Here is a 12734-nt window from a genome sequence, read left to right as displayed (position 1 = left end):
CTAAACATCTACCTCTGTGCCAAATCTAACAGACAGCAATGTTTCCTACTCAAGTTACAATGGAAAATGCACATTTCTACCCCATCTCATATGTTCTGAATAGATCTTTATGAAACTTCATGTGCTGAAACAGGTCACTTGACTGGAACATTTTGTGCAGATTCGTTAAACAGTGCCCCAGTTATAGGCAAATTAAACATCTTCTTTCTAATGGAAACTAACACCCAACTGTAACTACAGTCTACAGTCTGGGGTAAACCAATATATTTCTTTCACTGAAAAAAGTAAATGTTAAAATCATGTTGTTGGGTGTTGAAACACAAAGCCTTTTCATTTATTTAGCGTGTTTTATAAAGCGCGAACATGACCATCATGGTATCGGAGCACTATACAAAGCGAGCTGATGAGGGTTGCTGTACAGTAAAAACAACTGTTAATTAAGATCTGCTGTACATAGATATCGAAGAACTAGGTATAAAACAATATGATGCCATATAAAATTAGATGAATGACAGTTTTAAAATGATTCTATTATGACGCAAGTTTTTCTAGTAGTACAGCTTTAACTTCCTTCTTAAAAAACCAGAGTAAGGTAATTGCTCTTGTTGGGGGTGGTAGGGAGTTTCATATTTTTGGAGCAAATCCAGCGAATGTGTGGCTTTGAGTTTTCCTCTTTTTTTGAATCTGGCTGATTCTAGCATGATGGATTTAACACTTCTAGAATCCCTTCTGCCTCCTGATAGCTTCTTCGTTTTCACCATGCATTTGAGAGCAGAATTGTGTAGAGCGTTGTGCATGCAACCTTCTGTTGGATCCTAGCTTCAACTGGGAGTCAGTTGAGGGTCCTGAGTGATGGGAAAATGAGGTTATAACGACGTGTGCCTGTTAAGTTTTGCTCCTGCATTTAATGTCACTTTCATTTGGGTCAGGCTGACTTTAGGTCGACCTATGAGAGTTGCTTTCCCAGAATGAGAGCACTAGAGATTGATCTGCTATTTTGAGGTCATCTGGCGGTATGAATGGTTTTAGTTTTCTTAGGAGGTGCTGATGTAGGTTAGCGCTTCTGGTTGTAGCTTCTGGTTGTAGCTTGTATGTGAGCTCACATGTTTAGTTTGTCTAGTGTGATGCCTGGTGATTTTATGGAGTAGCAGTTGGTTGGGGTACAGTTTAGCGATTTGAGTTTAGGAGACCATGGTTGCGGTTGCAGGGATTCAATGAATGGGGAGAAAAGAATGTATTTGATTTTCATCGGATTCCGTTTTAGATGGTTGTGTGCCAGCCAGTCCTTTGTTTTCGTCAGGGTGTCTTCCAGTCTCCTGATATCCTCTTAAGTTGAGAGTTTGATGTAGAGTTGAGTATCCTCAGCATACATGTGGTATGAGATTTTTGATTGTTTAAGGATTTAAGTGATTTGTTCCATATAGAGATTGAAGAGCGTTGGTAAAACTGTACATCCTTGTGGAACGCCCCCGTCAATATCTGCTACATCGGATAGGGTGCTGCAGACTGAATACTGGTTGGAAGTTGTTTAAGTCTTTCTGGTCAGTGCCCGTTTTTTTGTACTAGGGAAGATACTTGGCCCATTTTCTGGCGTTCTGGGAGTGATCCTTGTTGGAGAGATGCTTTCACGATTATAGTCCATAAGGGAGTGCTGGATTGGTGGATCTCTTTCAGCAGGTGGGATGGAATGGGATCATCCAAATGTGTGGTAGGTTTCATTGACTGGATGGTTTTCTGGATTGTCTCCTCAGACCGAAATCTGAAACTGCTCCAGAAGGCTGTTTTTTCTTGGGACAGGTGAGGAGTGTTGGTCAGTATTCTTGCTGTGAGTGCAGGGTTAGTGGGTTCCCAAGGTTGGGTACTAGCTTGACTGGAAGTAGAGTCGCTTATTGATATTGAATGGTTTCTAAAGTGCGCAAATGCCAATGGCGTCTTGGCGCTGAATAACTACTATACTTGTAGAGATAACCTGCGATAAAGTCCAAATATTGCCTCTTAAGACAGGAGAACAGCCAAAGTTTTAGATGTTTTTTTTAAATTTAAAAAAGTTGGACTGGCCTCTCAGTTGTTCCTATAGTCCTGCTTCAAAGTACAGTCTTGATGCAAAAATCCCAGTACAGGAGCGGATGTTGGGTTGAGCCAGGTTTCATTTAACAGACTGTCCAGATCATCCCCATAGACATGGGTACTCACAAACATTTCCCCGGGAGCCGCAAAGCCTTGTCTGTGTCCTACCTGAGGGCCGCACCGGTGCCAGCAATGTGAGGGTTGGGGTGATGAAAGGTGAGCGTAGGGGGATGCAAATCAGATGTATGGTGTGGACAACAAACCGTGCCTTCGCATGACTTCTGTCTGCAGCCAACACTCTATTTTCATAAACCAAGTATTAAAGACAAAGCATTAACTTTTAATGTAAAACATGAGGGGGAAAGAGATACTCATCTAGTGGCTGAATTGCAAAATGTGAAACCAGAAAACCTGGTATCAATCCTGGCTTCCCCACTTGACGAAATTGTGTGATCCTAGGCCATTGGTTAACTTCACTTTTTCTCCTATTTCTTTATTACCACATATGAGAGCTGCTTAAAATATTCAGGTTCAGTATGTGTGCTATACAAAACATTCTCTTGGGTTTTATTTAATCAACTATAATGTTGTTTCAATTTATATAACAACCGAGACTAAACACAAGTTGCACCTGACAAATGACTTGCCTCTTGGTTACATACTGACTTTGTTTTCAGAATGGGGGGTGGCAAGAATGTTGCTTAGATCATGTTTGAAAACTATCGCTGCTAAAAAGTGCCTCTCAGTGCAGTGATATAATCTGATCTACAAAGGTAAAACTCATGCATTTTAGCAAAATCCACTTTATTGAAGTTTGCAGAGTTTCATGTTTTTACATGTTTAGTGCAAGATGTCTTTAAAACTAAAGGTGTTCCTAAAAATAAGTTGTCTAGGACACCTTCTTTACCACGTCTTTAGTTGATGAGTAAATAAAGAATGCCTGTTTCACAGCTTTCTGAATGTTCCTGCTCTGTCAAGTGAAAGCACCCCAGTGCTGCTGTCCACCAGGTGGCTGTAATTAAAGGTCAGGATGGCCTCCTGCGGCACCTGGGTCGTACTTTGAGTATCCCTGCTCAAAGAGGATATCTGCTATATCATTCGCATGTTTAGCAGCTGATCTGCAATTGTGCCACATACATTTCAGGTTAGTTACTGTTTTTGTGTTGGACCTTGAGTTTGTTACGATCAGGATCAGGTTGTGTAGAGGGTTGAATCTGTTTTTTGTAGATGGATGTCTTGGCAATTGGGATGATAGATGTAGTGTCAAGGGAAGTTTCTTGTGCACCCTGATAGTATATTAGCAGTGTTTAGCTCTTATGAGAGGTGATTGTTCATTCTTCTTGGCGTGTGAAGCTTGTTGTGTCTGCTGTTATAGATAGGCTTTTTTTATTTTTAAACTAAACATTAGGTCTAATGTTTAGTTAAAAGAAAAACAACAACAAACACTGAAATGTAGAGGTTCTAGTTCTGTATGCTTACTATTGCCTGCACCCCTCCCTGGTTCTTCTTATGACTCACATATTATATCCCGCACAACCTAACTGATAACACAATAGTCATTTGAATCATAGAGTTACTGAGTACACATGTGAATGCTTAGCATGAAAATAGTGTAATTCTTGTAGGCAATTGTGCATGTTGAACTTTATTTGGTGCACCATTTACAAACCATTAAAGTTTGGACTAAAAGTGCTGCCTTGGGTTGAATAAGGTAAAGGCCTGAGCACACCTGATGTAGGTTTTAGAGATGTGATTGAAAGTAAATTGGGACTTAAAACCGAAGCCTATTCAATAACATCTGTGAGAAAGGCTAAAACTGTAGCTGCAATAGAGTAGTATACACTAATATGTACAAAGGCCTTTAATAAGGTGTGTATGTTTATTTCCATTACTTTGCTATTGATTTTGATACATTGTAGAATAATCTAGAATGTAAGCGTGTCCCACTTAAATATTGTTTCTCACACTAGTGTTTTAAATATGGCTTTAAGGTTGTATACCACTGTGCCAGTCTCGGGAACGTGTATAGCTTATTTAACTAAACTATTATGAGGTGATCGTAGGGCCTCACAGAAAGTATCTTTTCAGTGGTAAATGTATACCTTTCAACCTCTCGACATAAAATTGCAAGTCATGTAAAGTTAATTCAATTCAATGAAACTTTATTTTGGCTATCAAAAAGCCATAAAAGCACATACAAACATAGCGTAATACAGAGAACTCAGAATTAGCACTTCATAAAATTACCATAAAAATATTTGTCATATATAAAAATCAGAGGGAGTAAAATGTAAATTACGCTGAGGAATAAAAAAAATGCAGAAGCAATTGTTCATATACATGAAGCCCGCCTGCGGGTCAACCACATTGCCCCAAAAACCTGGCTCAGTGCGTGCATATAAAGGCTGGCAGTCTGATCTGAGAATACAGAGGGCTGTACTATGGTTGCATGTGCCTAGTTCTTTACATAAAGGTGACAGCCAATATGAACGGGCATAGACAGGACAAGCATACAAGGCATGTGCTATGTTTTCCCTCAGGTGATTACATGCAACACAAGCCAGGAATTCGAAGAGGCCCTTTTATAGGTAAAAGCTTTAAGCGGTAATTTGCTTACTCTAAACATGAAATATAATGTTTGATCCAGTGGTACTTTAATATAGTCCGAAAACTGTTCATACGCATGCAGCGATTTAAAATGTGTCAAATCATTTGTCATGAGGGCTTTTGCCATTCTGTGGAGTTCATCATACTCTGCTTTTACCCAAAATACATTTTTTGAGTGCTTCCTTTGGGGGAATGGGAACTGCAGAAGGGCTTCACACAGGTCACCCAGCCCAAAAGAATGACGTGACCTTCGGATATTATCAAGCCACTTTATTTTGACTGGAGCTGCCAGATTACATTACATGGTGGAAGGCAGCAGTGAGCGAACTGGGGGGGTAGACCAGAGACGCCTCCAAAACAACAACGGACATGCTCTGCACTTGCTCTCCATCCTTTGTATGCCCATGTCCAATGTCAGGGGGCACAAGAGGGTGCTCGGTGGAAGGTGGGCAATATTTCTCCAAAACGTATTCTCTGGTCTAATGAGCTCATCGATATTTACACAGCCCCACAGTTCAGCACTGTATAAAGCAGACCCCAGTGCCCTCGATTCATAGATTAGGAGACTGGGGCTATTGTTTTGCTGGAAGAAACCCTATGCTCTTTGTAAATAGCCCCCACTATTTGTTTATGCTGTAGGATCACCTTGTTGACATGGCATTTTCAGGACATGGAGTCAGCAAGAGTAACTCCCAAGTATGCAAAGGAGCCTACCCTCTCCAGTGGCACACAGTCATAAGCCAATCTTCCTTTGAATTTTTTGTGAGTTAACATAAATCAGTTTTGTCTTAGTGGTGTTGATTTCTAATCCTCTCGAGTGACCAAACTCACCAAAGTGATTCGGAAGCTTTTGTGGTGCACTCGCGTTTTCATGTGAAGTCTTTAAGTTGGTAACTCCATTAAGGTGAATAGATAATTATCCACGGATGTAGCGTGCTGAATTACCTCAAGTCCCAATAGGACAGTGTCACAATGATTGTATAATGTCGTCCGTGATGTCATTTTACATGTCATAAGTGATATAATATGTGGGATCATAAATAGTGCAATGGTAAGGCAAGTTCTAGTTAGCTCAGAGGATTTCTGTGTTTTTTGCTAATTTCTAGGGATTTTTGATTATATTATTCACCCAACTTCCCTGCTGAGGACAGCTTTTGGCTGTGCGTAGCGGTGGATTGACCCATTCCATATCTCCCCCCTCTGCTCCCCCCACTGCCCGCTCATAGCCTTTGCCATGCAGGGCTGCAGGCTGGTCACAGGGCCTGTCCTGCAGCCAGACCCTGCACCTCAACCATGTGGGTGTCCAACCCCCAATTAGTGCACAGCATGTGCTTGGGTGCAGTCCCTGGCCTCTGACCAGGTTCTTCTCCCAGCCACTCATGGGTGCCCTCCAGAATTCCCGTATCCTGTAATTGGAGCTGCAACATTTTTCTTCAAGTTACTGCCAGCAAATCAGATCGTCCTTTCCCAGGGTAACAAAAGGGCCGATTGGAAAAAAAAAACCCTCTCTTGGCCAATAATAAACCCATATGTTCGAGGCATATGAGCTGCAGATCTCACACTTAGCATTAGATCGCTATCTGTTGTTGGGCTCGGATGCTTGCACCTTATTGTCTTGGAAGAAGTCTTTGTAGTCACAAGATAGGTGACTCCTCCCTTGGACGATCGTGCGCATGGGTATCGACTCCATCCTCACATTGTTTTTTTCCGCCATTGGGTTCGGATGCAACTTTTGCGCACCGGTTCGAAACTTTAGTTTCAAACTTTGACGCACAGAACTTTCACAAACCTTTCGGATTGACTAGACACATCAAAATCTCGACTCTCCTATCATCGGTTCGATTCCAGTCGTCGATGCGGGCCGCTGGGCCTATCGACGCCGTAGGGCCTACGGCTCATGGAAAGGACGCCTTTCAAAAAATGCCCCCAGTGTGGAGCAAAATTTCCACACAGTGACCATCACAAGGTCTGTAACCTGTGCCTCTCGCCAGAACACGACTAGTCCATCTGCCCAGCCGGCGCCTCCTTTCGATCAAAGAAGACCATTCGAGATCGTCGAGCTCGACGACACGTCATGGCGCAGAGATCAGCCCCGGAACCGGTCGACCTCTTCGATGAAGGCTCAGATGTCCCAGAAGAAGTTTCTGAAGATCTCCAAATCGTGTCAGAGGCAGAAGACTCAGACGACCCCATCACTCCTGGGCAACGAGTGAGTACTACTGCCCCTACCCCAACCCCCACACCAAAGCAGAAGGCACAGGAAGACTTTGCCTGCTGGCCCCAGTCGCGACCTAAAGCACACTTCAGAAGCCCCGCCTCTGGGCCTGGCTCCGAAGAAAAAAGATAAGCCTTCCGGCAGCTCAGGACTGAGCAAACCGCATGTACTAGTCCCACCGGCACCTTCGGCACCGAAGCCAAAAGAACACTCTGCTCCGAAATCGGCTCAGATTTCTTCCACTTCCAAAGACAAACCGGCTTCGAACACATCGAAGCCCGTGGATAAGCCGGCGTCGAACACCTCTAAACCTAAGGATCACGCCACAGCTCCTAAACAAAAGCCTTCGGAACCGAAAATCAAGCCTAAGGACTCTACCACGCTTCCTAAGGCCAAAGAGCATAAGACTCAGCAACAGCCCCACTTGGAACCGAAATAATCAGCGCCGAAAGCGGTTATCGAGGAGGAGGAGGAACTTTTTCATCCGGATCCTGTTGATCCTAAGCAGAAAAAGATCTATATCAACCCTAAAACAGGACATGTCACTGCTGTGCCATGCAAGAAGGGGAAATTGGACACACCACAAACCCCTCCAATGCCTGTGAAGGACTGTGCCACATCACCTATGTCTTCTTCCTCTCCTGTCCTTTCTTCTAACACCCCTCCTCTCCCCAAACCTGTTACACCGCCTCAGCCTGTAACTTCTCCACCACATACACCACCTCCAGACGATGATGATGACGACCTAGAGGTGGGTGGTGACCATTAATGACCCGTTCACAGATCCAGATGACCCACCACAAGACGATTGGGATTACAATGATCCAATAGATCCCCCAGACCTCCCAAGCCCCCAACCGTACCCAACAAACCCATCTCTCCCAGATGATCATATTGGGTTTGGACAACTCCTCAATAGGGCTGCTGTATTTCATGGGGTGCACATGCACTCAGACACCAGAGGAGGATATTCTTCTAGACACATTTGAACAGTCCCAAAAAACTGTACAGATATTGCCAATGGTTAAAGGGGTCATTAAGCATGCTCCTGACATATTTAAAGATCCTGTACGGGCCAGGAGTCTTAATCCTAGGATAGATAAGAAATATAGACCTGCCCCTGACGATCCTGCGTACATCAAAGGTCAGCTGCCTCTAGACTTATTAGTAGTGTCCAATGCTAGAAAGCGAGCTAATTCACACACCTCCGGGGACGCACCACCCCCTGATAAAGAATCAAAATTATTAGACGCATCTGGCAAGAGGGTAGCTGCGCAGGCAGCCAATCACTGGCTCATAGCCAACACTCAAGCACTGCTGGCTAGATACGATAGGGCCCGTTATGACCAACTGGAAACCCTATTACAGCATTTGCCTGACCAGTATAAAACTCAAGCAAATTACCCAATCCAAGAGGGCAAACTAATCACCAACGCATCAATTAAATGTGCCCTTGATGCAACAGACACTGCCGCTAGGTCTATTATTACTAGTATACTGCTCAGAAGACATGCCTGGGTGCGCATTTCAGGCTTCAAGCAGGAGGTCCAAACAACCATTCTAAATCAGCCGTTCAATCAAAACCAACTTTTTGGGCCGGCTGTGGACACTGCTCTTGAAAAAATGAAAAAAGATACAGAGACTGCTAAGTCCATGGGAGCGTTGCAGTCTCCGCAAGCGCGTGGCTCCTTTTGCCACTCCTTTTATAGAGGAGCCTCCAAAAACGTGGTCACAGATAAATCCTCTTCCTTTAAAAACACCACCCAAACATCCCCCAATAGAGGATAATTTAGAGGAGGTTACAGAGGGAACAACAATAAAGGGAGAGGCTGAGGTAACAACAACACTCGTACCTCCCCTGCTACTAAACCGTGACTTCCCTCCACTCCCCCTGACCATTCCACTCCGGTCGGGGGAAGATTAACACAGTTCCTACCTGTCTGGAACTCCATCACAACAGACAAGTGGGTAAGTCAAATTATCTAATATGGTTACTGCCTAGAACTTACAGCTACCCCCCCAAACATACCACCCAGACAGTGTCCAATGTCCGCAGACCATCTTACACTTTTGAAACAAGAGGTTCACTCACTGCTTCAGAAGCACGCCATAGTCAGTCCCCTTGCTACACCAGGGAACAGGGGTTTACTCCCTGTATTTTCTAATCCCCAAAAAGGATGGCATCCTACGGTCAATTCTCGCTCTCAGACCCCTCAATCAGTATATACACTCGGATCATTTTCACATGATCACTCTCCAACAGGTGCTTCCAGTACTACAAGTAGACTTCCTTGCCACACTAGATCTCAAGGACGCCTACTTCCACATTCCAATACATCCTGCTCACAGGAAGTATCTAAGGTTCGTGATGGAAGGACAACACTATCAGTTCAAAGTCCTTCCATTCGGAGTCACCACTGCTCCAAGAGTGTTTACCAAGTGTATTGCAGTAATAGCAGCACACCTACGAAGACAACAGATCCATGTCTTCCTGTATCTAGACGACTGGCTAATAAAAGCCAAATCATACAACCAGTGTATCCAACACACTCATCAGACCGTCCAAACACTGCACAACTTGGGGTTCACAATCAACTATACCAAGTTGCACCTTCAGCCCTCTCATGTACTTCAATATCTAGTATCCACAATAAATACTTCCACAGCTCTAGCATATCCCAGCCCAGCCAGGATAGCCAGTTTACAAGCTCTCATCACCAAATTTCAAATCCAACACTCGCCAGAGTGTTCATGCAACTCATAGGCATCATGGCATCTTGCATTTTCATTGTACCTCACGCAAGACTTCAAATGCGTCCCTTACAGGAATGTCTAGCACATCAATGGAATCAGGCTCAGGGACAACTTTCAGATTTGGTGATGGTGGACAGCCGCACACATCGCTCTCTGCAGTGGTGGAACACAAAAAACGTGTCCAAAGGGTGGCCGTTCCTTGAGCCTGTTCCACAGATAGTACTAACAGACTCATCACTCACAGGGTGGGGAGCCCATCTCTTAGCTCACACAACGGGGGGCAAATGGACCAATCAACACAAAGTGCTCCACATCAATAATCTGGAACTGCAAGCGATATTCCTAGCTCTGAAATCATTCCAACTCCATGTACAAAACAAAGCCGTCCTGATCCGAACGGACAACATGACAGCCATGTATTACATACAAAAACAGGGAGGAACAACTGTCCCAGCTTGCACAGAACATTTGGAGGTGGGCCATCCCACAAAACATATACCTCCTCGCAGAACATCTTCCAGGAGTTCACAATCAGATTGCGAATCTGTTAAGTCGTCAGACACAACAGATTCACGAATGGGAACTTCATCCACAAGTTCTTCTACCTTTATTCCAAATGTGGGGCCAACCAGACATAGATCTATTTGCCACACACGAAAACGCAAAATACCCAACCTATGCCGCCAGGTTTCCACACCCGCTGTGCAAGGGCAATGCGATATGGATGAACTGGTCAGGCAGATTTGCGTACGCTTTTCCGCCACTCCCTCTGATTCCGCTAGTGGTACGCAAGCTCCGTCTCTAAAAAGTGGCTCCCACATGGGCGCGCCAACCGTGGTTCACAACACTACTGGAACTTACTAGTCCCACACCAAAAATTACACTTCTCCCCATCACTACTAACGCAGAACCTTGAAGAGATCAGGCACCCCGATCCAACTCAAATGAATCTTGCGATCTGGCTCCTGAAGTCCTAGAGTTCGGTTACCTTAACCTTCCACCGGACTGTATGAACATCATTAAAGAAGCCAGGCGCCCCACCACTAGAGCTTGCTATGCAGCAAAATGGAAAAGATTTGCCATTTACTGAACTATCCATCATATCGATCCACTGGGTGCGTCCATCCAGAACATAATTTGCTACATACTACATTTGCAAAGATGTAATTTGGCATACTCATCCCTACATCTACATCTAGCAGCACTTGCCGCTTACTTACAAAACAGACAACACTTGTCGCTTTTTAGGGTCCTAGCAATTAAAGCATTTATGGAAGGCCTTAAACGAATCATACCTCCCAGAATACCACCCTCTCCAGTGTGGAATCTCAACATTGTGCTTACTAGGCTCATGCGACCCCCATTTGAACCTCTACATAAATGTGAACTTCAGTTCCTCACATGGAAAGTAGCTTTCCTTATTGCAATCACATCTCTCAGGAGGGTAAGCGAGATCCAGACTTTAACCATACAAGAGCCATTTTTACAAATACATCGTAACAAAGTGGTTCTCAGAACAAACCCAAAATTTCTGCCTAAAGTCATTTCTGCATTCCATTTTAACCAATCTCCGTAGCAGAGCTCTCTCTGCTACGGAGCTACCCGGACTCCGTAGCAGAGAGAGCTCTTCACACCCTAGACGTCAAAAGAGCTCTACTCTATTACACTGACAGGACAAAATCCTTTCGCAAAACAAAACCATTGTTTGTAGCTTTCTCTCCACCGCATAAGGGTAATCCCATCTCAAAAGCTGGGATTGCAAGGTGGATCGTTAAATGTATCCAAATATGCTACCAAAAAGCCAAGCGCACATTAATAATTCCCCCTAGAGAGCACTCAACTCGCAAACTAAGGGCTTCCATGGCATTCTTGGGGAACATTCCCCTAGAAGACATTTGTAAGGCAGCAACATGGTCTACAACATACACCTTCACTAAACACTATTGTGTTGACGTGCAAGCCAAGCAACAAGCTTCTGTAGGCCAAGCTGTTCTTTAAACACTTTTTCAAACTACTGCAACAGATATAGGTGACCACCGCTAGGGGAGATACTGCTGTACAGTCTATGCTAAGTGTGAGATCTGCAGCTCATATGCCTCGAACGGCAAATGCTACTTACCAGTATGCATCTGTTCTTGGCATGTAGAGCTGCAGATCCTCACACGCCCACCCACCTCCCTGGGACCTGGATATGTTCCAGTACTATCTTACTTACATACACACACATGGACATCTCTTTCTTTTCTACTAACTCCATGATTTCCCATCATGGCGAAAAACAATCTGAGGATGAAGTCGATGCCCATGCCCACTATCGTCCAAGGAAGGAGTCGCCTATCTCTTGACTACAAAGACTTCTTCCAAGACAACAGCAAGGTGCAAGCATCCGAGCCCAACACCAGATGGCGATCTAATGCTAAGTGTGAGGATCTGCAGCTCTACATGCCAAGAACAGATGCATACTTGTAAGTAGCATTTTCCTTTTTAACTCATGGTACCACAGGAATCCCGCTGGACCAACCACCCTTATATACCGATTATCAGCGAAACAAAAAATGCTCTTCCTATGAAAACTGACCTAACCAAAACTACATAGTTGTGTGTGTGTGTGTATCAATCATAATCTGCTCTACGAGAAGGCCAAAATATGTATTGACTGTGTCAGTTTTGGGTTCTACAGTAAGTTGTTCATCACTGATTGGCATGTGTGACACCTCGTTCCTTATGGATTTTGGAAGGGTCTGTAATATAAATGCTTTATGGAGCATGGGCTTCGTAACGGATCAACCAGTTGGAAGTGGCGAAACCACCAAGTAAGTTCTGTCCTCAACTTCCATCAGGGAACCGTATTGATCTCTTCCAAGAACTGGTAGTGGATGAGTTGAATACTCTCCGACATAAATGGCGGAATAGTTCTAAAAAAGGACATTTCTCGAAGCAGAATTGGAAAAACATTGATGAACTAAGGTACAATCCATCTTTGATCACAAAGCCGTCTGATAAAGGAGGTAACATAGTCCTAATGGATCAAGGGACCTATGTAGCAGAAGCACAGAGGCAATTAAACAACTCTCTACATTACACTTGCCTC

The 12734-nt window shown here is 44.1% G+C and overlaps 1 protein-coding gene across 2 annotated transcripts in view; it reads left to right on the top strand.

Annotated features, from left to right (window-relative positions):
- The window catches only part of LIG1 (DNA ligase 1), a 502345-nt gene that overhangs the window by 244389 nt on the left and 245222 nt on the right, over positions 1–12734 (top strand). The gene's annotated exons all lie outside the window — the stretch shown is intronic.

Source organism: Triturus cristatus, chromosome 7 (assembly GCF_964204655.1).
Source record: "Triturus cristatus chromosome 7, aTriCri1.1, whole genome shotgun sequence".
Lineage (NCBI taxonomy): Eukaryota > Metazoa > Chordata > Amphibia > Caudata > Salamandridae > Triturus > Triturus cristatus.
The sequence above is the reverse complement of the archived record's forward strand: the minus strand, read 5'-3'. Positions and strand labels throughout refer to the sequence as shown.